General features: G+C 41.2%; 1 long non-coding RNA gene and 1 pseudogene across 2 annotated transcripts; one reads left to right on the plus strand and one right to left on the minus strand.

The window, feature by feature from the left end:
• The first annotated feature begins 1034 nt into the window (after positions 1 to 1034).
• LOC113568670 lies at positions 1035 to 8361 on the plus strand. 2 transcript variants are annotated; one of them, XR_004775567.1, is made up of 13 exons: positions 1035 to 1079; positions 1916 to 2016; positions 2431 to 2632; positions 3116 to 3256; positions 4486 to 4558; positions 4970 to 5064; positions 5303 to 5341; positions 5684 to 5876; positions 5973 to 6015; positions 6145 to 6291; positions 7570 to 7718; positions 7965 to 8147; positions 8248 to 8361. It is a non-coding gene; the product is annotated as an uncharacterized LOC113568670 (long non-coding RNA). The 2 variants fall into 2 exon arrangements; XR_004775568.1 differs by having other exon boundaries at positions 7965 to 8066.
• A 2060-nt stretch (positions 8362 to 10421) lies between these two features.
• Positions 10422 to 13751, minus strand: LOC113568669 (annotated as a pseudogene).
• Positions 13752 to 13773: the final 22 nt, after the last annotated feature.

The following is a 13773-nucleotide window of genomic DNA, read 5'->3' on the forward strand; positions in this document are numbered from 1 at the left end:
TTCTAGAGTTGTGGAAGTGGCAGAGGTAGTGGCAGAGTGGCCGGGGTCAACTGCAATATTAGTTTGAACTAGTTTGTTTTGCACTCAAACACATGACATGTTCCTGTAAGGGTGGTATCAAATGAAGTGATAGTATTTCCACTGAAGGAACATTTTCAGAAGCAACAGAGTAAACACAGATAAAGTGTCATTTTGATTTCTGGGCCCAGCTGTATGTGCTATTTCCTGTTTATCAGGAAACCATAGTTGTATTAGCTAATGAAATGAAAGATTAAGTGTTTGTCAAAATCTCCCTGTCTTTATATATGTGGTCGTGGGTGTGTGTGTGTGTGTGTGTGTGTTTGTTTTTATTACACTATGGGGACCAGTTTGCTGGTCCCCACAATGTTTTCAGCCAGTTGACTCAGGAGACCATATGCTAATATGGGTGGTAGAGGTTTTTTTGGGCCCTATGAAGTACAAAAACGCGAGGTATGTGTGGAAGTGTGCATACACTCCAATGCGGTCCGTAAGCACACATTCACTATTGCGCATGCGCAGCAATGTCACTGCTGCGCCAAGGTAACGCAAATAAAACAATTTAAGTAGTTATTTTAAACTTGAAAAATGTCATGATAAAATAAAAAACTTACATAATAAATAATTACAAACAAGATATTAAAACACAATTTACAGTTAATAAAAGATACAATTATATCTAGTATATGTAATATGCACCGCTTTACAAGTTAAAGATAAGTTATAACAACATACAAATTAAATAAGGTAATATAAATATAACATAATAGAGTATTCATCACTTGATTCTGATCAACAGTGAGCTGATAACATATCTTAGATAACCCCATTTTATTTAAACCTTTTTATATTTAAAAGTAAAATACATATAGATGTCTAGTTTTCTTTTCATTTTCAATGTATTAAAAATATTCCATCGTACTTGTGATTTCAGATAATGCTTTATTTCTGTGGATTCTGAGATAACCCTAAAATTGCGGCTGTAGATTTCCCTGTTTGGGCTGTTTTCATTATATTGAATGGAACAAAAGGGATGCAGAAGAAGAAAGACGCAGTATAAGGTAAGCGCCACTTTAAAACAATGTATTGCTTACATTTAAACCTTTGCTCATAAAGATTAGGTTTTATGTTTGCGCTCAGTTTAAACTGTGTTAATCTCAAACAGAAATATTTCAGGATTTTATAACGCGTTAGCGAGAGAGAGAGAGAGAGAGAGAGAGAGAGAGAGAGAGCTACACTTAGTTTGTATATATTTCGGTTCCGTCAAGCCTGTGCGTCTTTAAAGTTGATTTAACAGTAAAATTCTCATGTAGCTTCGATTCGATGCATTGCTGCAGGAAAAAGCGTGGAAACAGCTTCGCTGTTGTGCTCAAAAATTAAGCACCCGTATAAGGTTGCTAAACATGAATTAAAACTATTAATATCTCAGTTATATATGTTAGCTAAAATAAGGGTTTGTGGTTGCTCTCGGCTTAATTTTGTGTTACTCTTTAGCAATCATAATTTTCAGGAAATTATAACTCGTCAGCTAGTTTGTTCGATGTTAGCGTCCTGCAAGACCTACTGTTTATAGTGTAATGCTGTTTCAGTCATATTTAACTTCAAAGAGAGAGAGAGAGCGTGTGTGGAAAATATTCAGTTGGTTTTGTATAATCCAAGTTTTAAGTGACTGTATATTTCATGCGTGCGTAATGGAGAGAGCAAGAGAGATCGAGATTTACCTTTAAAGTTCAGCTCGGTTGCTAGCTAGCTAGCGTTAACATGCTGGGTTCACCTGACACTGAAGGGGTTAAAGCCCAAGGATTTGTAACGAGATTCTTAGTTTGTGTATATTTAGTTTATTCAACTTCTGATACCTCTGATATGTTTAACTTCTTATGTTATACTTCTTTGACAGGTCGTGGTGTATTTGCCCTGGCGCCCTTGAATAAAGAAGATTTAGTGGTGGAATACAGAGGGGAACTGATAGACTTCCTTGAATCAGAGAGAAGGAAGAAGGTCTCCCAAAATACTGTATTTATGTTTGACTTCTTTTGGCAGAACAAACAATGGTGGTAAATTTTGCAGATTGCATGTTAGAGATTATCATAGGCAGTATGAGTGCTGGAGGTTTTAAACTCATTAACCATATGAAGTAAAATAGTCTTATGGAGTACAGTGAGAGTGATGCCCTTACATGGTGGAGGCTGAATGTAGGACTTCCTGTCAGCAAATTCACCTGAAAATGTCTGCCACCTTTGGATAAAAAGCATCAGCTAAATACCACCCTCTACGAGAGTATTTAACACTGTTTAAAATCTTGTAACCTTTCATAGGTCAGCTTTATAACCAATGTTTGTGAACATGCTTGTCAGGCCTCAAACAGATTATTTCATGACCTGGAATTCATACAATGTTTTTAATATTTTACAGCCAATACAAAAAGCCTTAGAGACAGAGTACTCAATTCTGGTGACTGACTGTGATGGAGAGTTCAGATTCAACACACCTGGCGCATGTAGTTAGATTCCACTGAAGGTTTTGATTACCTGGATCAGGTGTGTTAGATCAGGGTTGGAGCTAAACTCTACAGGGTGGTAGATCTCCAGGACCAGGATTGGCTGTGCGTTTCAAGGTCAGTACAACGTGGGTCAAGTTTAACAAAATTGAAGGCAGTGCAGCAAAAACATTCCATTAAAAGTGATTATGTATGAGGTTTATATAAAACATTTTGCTGTGATATTGTGAACATTAACATAGCAGTTAACTTGGCACAGCATTCATCACACATTTGCTGTGATGAGGCCATTTGTGAGATACATTTCCTTTCTGAGATGTTGTACCTTGGGTCTAGCTTCTGAACAAGCCATGCAAAGCTTTTCTTTTCTGTTTGCATACGCATCCTGTCTTTGGCTAACCAAATTATGACTGCTTCAGTCATTTCATTCCAAATCTAGAAAATCAAACCCAGCACTTGCTTTATTCATCTATGGAGTGCCATTTGCACATGCTCCAGCTCCCACCACTAGAGCAATTGTTAAATGCTGTAGTCTAGTTAAACATGGAATACAATTTTTGAAATTTTTTTTTTTTTTCATTTTTAAACGCATCGCTGCAGCAAGAGTGGATGACACCCTTGGCTGTCTAATGAACGATGAGCACAAGGACCCCAGCTGTAGAATGAAAAAGATCATTGTCCAAGGAAAACCACATCTCTGCCTACGACTATGGAGGAAGTGACTGGCCTTGGAGGAATAAGGTTTGTTAGATAGGAAAATGCTTGTGTTAGGAAATTGTTTGAAATTGATTTTAACTAACTTACCAGTGTTATTGCTTCTTATTCTTAAACCTTGCCTTTTGGTTGAATTATATTTCTTATAAGCATTTTAATGGAATCTCAGTAGAAACTTTTCAGCTGAGGTCCACATGGTTAGTACAGTTAAAATTAAAAGCTATTTGGTATGACAATTTAGTGTGGGCTTTTAAAAAGTGCATAAATATTAGGTTTTATTAAGGCTCAAGGGCAAGAATCTTGATAAAATCAGCATTGATCCTGATGGTACCATACACCACACAATTTTTAGTTTTTACAGTACATGGAATAATTGTGAATTTTTGTTGCCATACGGTATCAGAACACTGGCTGTAAAGTAATTTGATTTGTTTCAAATTGAACACATGCTATAAATTGCATATCTCAGAGTATGGTTATTACAACCTTTTACCTGCTTTTTTTTTCTTATCTTTAGAGCTAGTTACATCAGACATGAATCATAAGTGAATCAGAAGAGCCAGAAAGCAGTGTGATGGGTATCCAGTTAACAATCTTTTATTTCTTGAATTAATTATTGTCAATTAAAGTAGTAATGTTTACAAATTTTTGTACAGTTCTGTGCTCATTGCATCCCAAGGTCCTCAATACTTTTGGCCTGACAAATCTGACTCTGAATTTAGTACTCTTTTTCAGTTGATTTATATAACTGATCTATGTTTACTCCTTAAAGAAACATGTTTGTTTTTATATAAAAAGTATTTTAAAATGCATTTGTTTATTGAATACGTCCGTCTCTCAAAATGCAGCATTCATGATGGAGTGAATACTGCCAGTGTATTTGTGTTTATTCTAAGTCACTGGGAGAACATTTATACACACGATACAGGATTTGGGGTGTTTTACATGTAAGCTGTATTACCTAGCACAGATGTGTAATGTAAATGCTGTAATAGAGCAGTAGTATTTCATCAGTATGAGTGTGAGAGCTTCATGGTAGTAATTATGCCAACAGTAATAGTGTAGGAGAGTTTAGAAACTTCGTTCAGGTATTTCTGGACTGAATCTCCAGTATTGCTTGCCTAATTGTAGGGGGGAAAATGGCTGGAGCACGTGGTGTCCTATGTTGACTTAACAAACAGAATGGTCAGGGAGCCAAATGTACTGTGAATAATGCTAGATGTTTATTCAGTATCCTTTTGATTTCTCATTTTCAGGTCTTGATGCAACCATGTCATTACCACACGACAATATAAATCAAGTTGGTGAGGTCAAACAAAAAAGTGAGAGGTATAATCATTACCCAAAAATCTTTTAAACTTTTATATTTAACAGATGTGATGAATTCTGCCATTTTCATTTTTTACTGTGAGATCTTGGTGCTCAATTATTAGCTCAAGCTAATTATTATAGTGGTTATAGCTCACAGCTTATTAAAGAACAATGGCTTAAATTTATGATGCCATCAAACATTCAATAGACCTGCTGATTCCTGGTGTGATAATACCACCACAAGCAAAAATATATCCGTGACTGTCATGTTCATAAAATTGCACTGTTTCTTATAACAGGCAAATAGCTCAATAGATGAATATTGTAAATGAATGACAATGCAGAGATTGATAGTAAAGCATCTTGAACCACTGCTCACATGTATAGTGTACTACTGTCAATTAACTAAAAAACATTTGTATGTCTCAGGATTGCCAAGTGGGTCTGAATTCTGCCAGAGAAAGAATGTGAGTCTTTTAGAAACATGGTTGAGGAAAAGATCAGCCAGCAAGTCAATCGAAATGGTGATGCTTTAACACCATCACACTTCACATGCAAGCACTCTTCTGCATATTGCATTTTCATTACCCAGCCTCCTCACCAGCATCCATCTGTGTTTTTGTTCAATTAGAAAAAAGGCAGCATGCACCCATTAAATATCGATGTGTGCTAGGACACTACTGCACCTTCACATTTATGCTGCGTTATCCTGGTTGGTTTATTTCATGTACAGAATGAACTAACTGTTTTTTCTACTGTCAGACAAATGAGCGTTACCGGCACCACCACCACCATCAAATGGTGAGTATATATGTTTCACATAGATTAGAAATACATGCACGTGATTTAAAGCAATCTGGTGGGAGTAAATATCTCCTTTGGAGCAGTATAATGTATACTGCAAGTGTCATAGACCCTTCCCATTGTAAATACTCTTCCTTGGCTGAGTACTGATGCATGTTTCTTATGAATCTCCTACTGCTTACATCACCTGGATAGTGTAGTGTTTGTATGTGGTCCAGGCCTTGTTATTGCATCTTGTGCTTTTGCATTCACCCTGGATTTACCCTGGACTTTATTTTCCAAGTATGTTTTAATGGCTTTGGTAACACTGGTTGATCGCATGTCGTATTTCTCGCCCAGGCCCAGTGATGCAGCCTAGCAACATGGTCACTGTGGATATCCAGAACCCAGACATACTGCCTTCACGCTACCGCCCTCCGGTAGTCCCCCTGCCGGCCCCCGCCTCTATGGGCAAGGGGAAGAAAGACAAGAAGGGCAAGAAGAAGGGCCTGCGGATCACCAAGGCAGACATAGGGGCTCCCAGCGGGTTTAAGTAAGTATGGGTAGGGAGCTCTCTTCACAGCAGGAGAAGTGATGGTCATGCTTGTTTTCTGTGATGATCTCACTTGGGCATTTCTTTTACCTTCAGGCATGTCACACATGTAGGGTGGGATCATAACAGTGGCTTTGATGTAAGAAATGGCACTTTTGTCAAATTCAACAAGGGAACAGAATGTGACTGACACTGATACACATGCACGTGAACACACACATACAATGTTATGTATGTAACATACACATGGTGTTCTCTTAAATTGTAGACCAGCAATCTTGACCCGGATCTGAAGAAGCTGTTTTCAAGTGCTGGTATCAGCGATGACCAGCTAACAGACAAAGAGACTTCCAAAATTATCTATGACTTCATCGGTCAGGGGGCCTGGATGTTAAGGAGAAGATAAGGGAACAGGGTGAGTGTCTATACTGTAGGAGATGAAGAAACAGGGTGAGGGTCTATACAAATCATCGTAAACCTTTTAGGCTTATAATCTTTTAAATCTATTACAGTTTGGCCCATGTCAAATGCTGATGTTCCTATTACACCTTTTTGGTGGGGAAGGACAGGGATCAGGACGATGACAGACACAGGGATGGAGACAGACAGACAGGCACAGATACAAAGGGGTACAAAACGATGGACATAGACAGTGTGATGTGCACAGACACAGGGACGGGTACGAAATTGCACGAAGGACTGGTGAAGGCCAAAGGAGCCGGCAGGAACCCCGGCCTGTCCCCCAGTTGTTGGCTGGGCTGAAGTCCCACCCACCTGTGGTGGCTCGCCTTTCGCCGATTTGGGGGGCGGTGACTCTAGCGCACCCATTACAGGAGGCACACCAGTTGCTCTGCCTGTCTCTGGGTTGGGCACTGGTGATGCCTCCTCCTTGCCTCTACGAGGCTTAGGTAGCGGCGCACGAGTTCTGGGACTGTGTGCCCGTGCTCGAGCAGGAAACTCCCCCCACCAGGTCACCCCTCTTTGTGCCGAATGGGGTGCTTTGCTCGTTCCTGAGCGGCACCTCCTAGGGTGAGCCTTGGGCGGTATCTTAAGCGCAGAGGGTTCGTCACTCTGAGTCTACAGACTCTATGTGACTGACATGGGGGGGGTGGGTCCCCATAGAGGACTTCCTCTACCTCCATAGACGGGTCCTCCCCATAGTCGAACCCCAAGTCCAACCGCAGACTAACGCTGCTGCACTTCCACTGCGTACGCGCGCGCACACACACACGGTGTGTAAATAACCTAATTCGACTGTGCTGTCTCATGCGAGTAGCTGTTTTTCCATTTTACACAGTTGTACTGTCATGTGTATCTGTTATTAGTTTGTCCACTTGATGAGATTTATGCCTTTGAGCACAAGCAATAGAACAAATGAACCTCAGTCTCATATATATATGATGTATAGAATTTTTGCTGGATACTCTGGTGTTATTCAGACATGTTTTTTTTCACAGGCTGAAAAATGGAAAAATAATGAAGCACTTATCTGACTGAGTATGGCCACTAATGCAGTTCAGTTAGGACACTTAAATAAGCACAGCAACAAGGTCACCACCCATTTTAAACTCTTCTAAACCGATATGGCAAACCTTCAACATGATCTTAATTTAGGAGAGAAGGTGTAGCGGAGGAAGTATAGTTTGAGGAGACTGGCTTCCTTTGACTCATTCTCTTGCTTTTGCACAAATAGGTGCTGTCATCATCATAATCTGCTATGCCGTCTCAGTTTTTGGGAGATACATTATAGTGGCCATTTTTGAGATGGTCTCCTCGCTCATCTTCATCATTTTTGCCCTGGAGCTGCAGAAAATGATCGTTTTCATCAGCTTAATATGGATGGTAAAAGTGTCTCTAAATACACATTTTTACACCATACACTGAACACACACTTACCTTCTACTGAAGATGACATTGAGCTATGAGCTATGATGAAAGACTTCACCTAAAGCTAATTGCCTGCTTGTTGTTTTTCTAACGAAGGAAATAAAGATAAAACACTAAAATTGCAAAGAAATCATGTATATACAAAGCATTTTACATACAAAAACTTAGTACATTTATGTCGGCTAAATTATTGTTATATAGGACTTCTTTCGAGCACTGACCAGCTGCTTGGTCTTCATCACATCTCTCATATGTGTGGCTTCTCAGTGGTCAAACACTCCACAACGCACTGGAGGCGTAAGTGTGAGCATGCATGGCCTGTGTGTGTGGAGAGAGAAAGAGGGAGAGAGAATCACTCTATATGGATGGACTGTTTGAGTATTTGTAAGGAATACATATTTTATTTCAGCTGTTGCATGCAACTTGAACCTTGTTAAACATGCATGCAACTTAAACATTGTCTTTGCATGTCTGCTTTCTACAGAAAAAGATGAACAAATTCACTAGAAGAGACAAATCATGTTACAATAGAACCATTTAGTACGGGTGGGCAACTGTGCCTCATCCACTCTCACCCTCAGCACTGGAGCTCCTCAGGGTTGTGTCCTAAGCCCCCTGCTCTACTCACTGTACACCTACGACTGCACAGCCACTTCCAGCTCCACCATCATTGTCAAGTTTGCTGACGACACCGTTGTCATGGGCATGATCTCAGAAAATGATGAGAGGGCCTACCTGGAGGAGATTAAGCACCTGGAAAACTGGTGCCAGGAAAATGATCTCCTCCTAAACGTCAATAAGACAAAGGAGCTGATCGTGGATTGCAGCAAGAAGCAGGAGCGGCACTACCAACCTGTGAGGATCAGTGGAACCATGGTGGAGAGTAGATAGTTTCAGGTACCTTGGTGTTCACATCTCACAGGACCTGTCCTGGTCCCGCCATACCAACTCCCTGGCAAAGAAGGCTCGTCAGTGTCTTTACCACTTCAGATTGCCCTCCAAGGTACTGCGGAACTTCTACACCTGCACTATCGAGAGCATCCTCACGGGGAACGTCACAGTCTGGTTTGGGAATAGCACCAAGCAGGACAGACAAGCACTCCAAAGGGTGGTGCGTTCAGCAGAGCGCATCACTCATATGGAACTTCCTGACCTGCAGACCATCTACTACAAGCGGTGCCAGACCAAGGCCAGGAGGATTGTGAAGGACCCCACCCATCCCAACAATAGGCTCTTCTCTCTGTTGAGGTCAGGGAAGCGCTTTCACTCCCCGAAGACCAAGACAGAGAGACTGAAGAGGAGCTTCTTCCCACAGGCCATTCGGGCCCTGAATCAGGGAAACTGATAAATTGTGGAGACCACCACCACCATGTAACATATAACTATATATAACTGTATATATATTCAATTACCACCATGTAACATAAAAACTGTAAATATCTTTTTACAAAATGGATCTGTACATTCTGTATGTACATACATACACAACCATGTACATTGTGTATATAATCATAATATATTGTGTATATATATTCCTCCATGCACCTGTTTTTTTCCTCAGTTTGGACAGAGCACTCTCAACCATTTCACTGTGAGTTATACTGTGTATGACTATGTATGTGACAAATAAACCAAACTTGAACTTGATTTAGATTATTTAGATTATAATAAAAATAAAATCACACATCAAACTATATATGAAATGGAACAATTCATATTCAAAGCAAATAAATATATAAAAGTAATTTGCTTGCACACATACACACACACAAAACCAAACAAAGCACTTATCTAAGTGATTGCAGGATGCAAGTAAGCGGATAGGTAATGCTCTTCTGACAGAAGACATAAATAACTTCTTAGTTTCAGTCTGGGAACTCTGCCTGGTTCCACGGGTTAATAAAAAGTGAGAATGCAAGATAGAGTGATGGGGCTCAGTTAAAAAACTTGGCTTAACCTTACATAGGGAATCTTGAAGATGAAGCAAGGGCTTTTTTTATTTGAAGAATGCTCGTTATTTGCTGGCATGATTAGGCTTGTAATATGTGGGGTATTTTGAACTCTCAGGTTTTGGGCATACTGGCAGCACTCCTGTATGGTTACGATGCTTACCTCACCATCATAGAAATCAAGAAAAATAAATCGCGTCCTGTAATCATGGGTAAGAATTTTCTCTCTTTCCTTTCCTTCTTATTTTTACTTTCATCTTTTTTAGTCCGGAAAAATCTAGAGCATCCTCCCGAAACAAACAATAACCCATATGGATTTGGCTCACACTGCAGCAGCCTGCCTGTGCACAGTGTTGCATAAAATAATATAAAAAGTGTCATGACAAGCAGAATATGAATATTATACCTAACATCTTAATGACTGGATTAAATTCGATGCGCTGTCAAGTGACTTGCATTCTTTTTCCTTTGGCATGTTAGCATGATCAGTACCCACTGTATCCAGCTCTCTGCATATAAACCATTTGATCTAGATAGAGCGAACATTTGAAACACGATAACTAGATAATGAAGAAGTCAATGTTCCTAATGCTCTGTTGGTGGTAGTAATGGCTCTACTGGGTGACGTGAGTAATCTGTGTGAAAAATAGTTAACTGATGGCTTCTGTTCCGTTAACGCTGATACCCCCCCCCCCCCTCCCCAGTGGCTGGGATATGATGTTCCAAGGCAGAAGAGGAGAGACTATAGCACAGACTGCAGTATTCAAATCTACACCATAAAAGCCATATTTTAAAATTATTGATGTTTAATAGAATAGCAGTAGAGTACCAGTCATGAGTAAAGAGATGGTGGAGAAATAGTGGCTTGTGTGAAAGGTCGTGGAGAAGCAAAACAACATCTCTCTTCATCTCTAACAGAAGAACAATGAATGTTTTGTTTATGTCCATGTAGATTTATGATTTCTGAATAAAAATGTTGAAAGGCAGGTCCTACATTTAGTTGTTTCTATCTACCGTGATTCATTTGAATATAATGTTATGATCATATGATTTCAACATAAGTGTGATGCATGTAAGACCAAGATTTGAAGATTATTATTACATTTTACTTTTTAATATAAACAAATCTTCAGAGGAAAATGTCTTTAGTCATTCTAGGTGACTCCAGGAGTATAAAAACAAAGATTCAGCACATTCTGTTATAGGCACAAATGTGTGTCTGTTTATCAATAACAAACACTTATACAATTACAATCAGTACAAAAAATGTATAAACACTAGTAGATACCCAAAACAACATTAAACAAATCCTTTCTAATTGACCTCCACCCCATAAAATGGGTCAGTACAATTAAGTAAACACTGTATTAGGTTAAACACACTTTGGCCAGCGAGTGGATCAGTCATTCTAAGAAATATTGGGCCTTTCTATGGAGCATATTTGAGTTCCTGCACATCTTCCACCTGTGTGGGCTCTATAAACTGGTCTCCTCTTGGATAGGCTGGTTCAGGTGTGTGTGTTTCTGCCCATAGCTGAGTTGCTGTGAAGTCTGTTGTATTTGTCAGCTCAGACATGACAGTGCAGTTTCTAAGTCCATTTCTAAGCACGCTTAGCTGGACGGAATGATCGACAAGGGTGCTGTTGACCTGGGACAAGTACCCTTCCATATGCTTCTCCAATTCTCCTCGGATCAGCTCCAAGTCTTCGGCCAGTCGTGCTAGGCCACTGCACTGATCCTCCACACGGGCCACGCGGCCCCCGACCTCAGTCACCTCCTTCCGGACACCTAAGGCAGTGGAGCGGCAGCCCTGCAGCTCCGTGCCCAGCCTGCGCCGCAGATCCTGCAGTTCGCCTTTCAGCCTGGTCAGCCTCCTCTCCCCTGCGCCCAGCATGGAGGCCTGCTGGCCCACCAGGTGCACCACACCTTTAACCTGCTGTGTCAGCCGCTCCTCACGCTCCTGCCAGGTGAGGTTTGCCCGTCCCACTTCCCGCACGACCTTCCCGAAAGAGTTTTTCAGCCCATGGAGGGTGCGGTTAACGGAGTGCACGCTCACCTTTAGAAGGGTCACCTCACCCAGAAGCCCCTCTTCTACTTTTGGCTTGGCTAGCTGGATAAGCAGCGAGTTCAGAGTGCCGTTCAGATGAATCAACCTTTCTGTCTGCGCTTCGAGCTTCCTGTGAAGGTTTTTTGTGGTTTTCTGTTTCATCCTGCTTTAGCGTTGCATCATATCCCGTCAGAACTGGTTGTGAGGTACAGGAAGAAGTGCAAAGGACCTCCAAAGAGCTAAGTTGCTTCTGAGCACGGTCCATATCCACCTCTACCCTTTTTCTAAGGGACTCTACCTCTGTTTCTAAGGTAGGCACCGATTGGCCTTCCAGCAGAGCTGGTGCCGTGGCATTGCTCAGTTCCTCGACTGTGGGAAACAGACAGCTTTCAAGAGCCTTCATCTTGCACTGTAGACGCACCTCCGTCGCCCGACCCTTGCAGCGCTCCTCGGCACTCACCACGCGCTTCTCAAAGCCTCCTAGGATGGCGACCCGGCCCTCACTATGTTTAGCCTCCACCAGCGTCTCCAGATCTTGTAAGTCTGTTTGGTTGCCCCATCCTCCAGAGAGCCTCTGCAGGGCTCCATCATGGTCCAGGACCATCCATCTCAGCTCTGCCAGCTCTGAGCTCTTAGCTTTTAGCTCAGCGTGCAGCTCTGCCACTTTCTCCGTCAGCTCGGCCAGCCGTGGGAACTAGCCCACCGCATCGGCGTGCTCCATGTCAGGCGCTCCGCCTGGCAGGCCCCCGAAAGCGACAGTGGAGTCGAGAGGTGGAGCAACGACTGGGACTGGAGCTGCCGAGAGGAGGGCAGAGAGCATGCGGTTGGCGTCCTCCCAGAGCGCGGCACGCAGGTGGTCCTCTAATCCTGTCACTTTTCCCCGTAGGGTCTCGAGGCCAAGTTCCTCCTCCATCCTATTCAGACGTTCCACTGTCCCCTTCAGTATCTAGGGTAAGAGGGATAGATGCAATGAGGAATATCAATGTCTAATAATTGCCAAATAAAGGATTTTCTTCTAGGATTAATAAGTAATTTGATATATTAAACAGGGCTGTAAATTCTGTAAATTTATCATTGCAATCTAAATATATTCAAACTGATTAGAACTATTATATACTGCAACAGAATTTGAAAATAAAATACATTTTATATTTCATTTTCAGCTCTTGATGCACTGACTATCGAACTGAGATGCCAGACAAGTTAAAACTATGAATTTTGTGTTCTAGCATGCAAATGTGAAAAAGTCTCACCGTGGTTTCGTTCATTGTCACCAGAGGACTCCTGTCTCAGGAACCAAATCAGTGACTGGGTGTTGTGGACTTGACCCCTGGGTATCTGGCACAGGATCCTGGTAGTCTGTTATCGGCTCATGATCATCTGGAATGGGATTGTGCCCAGGATTGTGATCGTTGGTCAGAGGGTTGTGGGGTTCTGGCACTGCAACAGGATAAATTGGCTTGGCCTCTTCATGATCTGGATACTGCTCAAATGAGGTTTCCGGATAGGAGGGGGTGATATTCGGGCCAGGATAGCCACCCATTCCAGGATAGCAAAGCATTGAAATGTGAATAATAATTCAATAAACAACAGTTCAAAGCATAAAGCAAAACATTGAAATGTGAGTAATAATTGAATAAACAACATTTCAAAAGAATAAAGTAAGTGTTAAATGAAAAGTGAACAAATCTCAGTGTGGTACATTAGTGCTTACATTAGTGCTGGGCATTTCTGCCCCCAGCCACATTTGTTGTACTCTGCCTTCACATAAGGAGCTTGGTAAGATTTGCTGTTCATCTTCCATTACCCACTCTGCCTCTGTATTTTGCATCTCTCACTGCATTAATATTTTTACATGTATCATATTACATTAGCATATTAAAATGAAAGATATACATTTAGCAAAGCATGTTTTAAATGCCTGCCTAAAGTAATTATGTTTCTTATTTCTTTAGCAGAATTATTTAAATGAACTTAAATCAAAAATCATTTAAAAAAATGTTATGAGATATTTA

Source organism: Electrophorus electricus, chromosome 23 (assembly GCF_013358815.1).
Source record: "Electrophorus electricus isolate fEleEle1 chromosome 23, fEleEle1.pri, whole genome shotgun sequence".
NCBI classification, from domain to species: Eukaryota; Metazoa; Chordata; class Actinopteri; order Gymnotiformes; family Gymnotidae; genus Electrophorus; species Electrophorus electricus.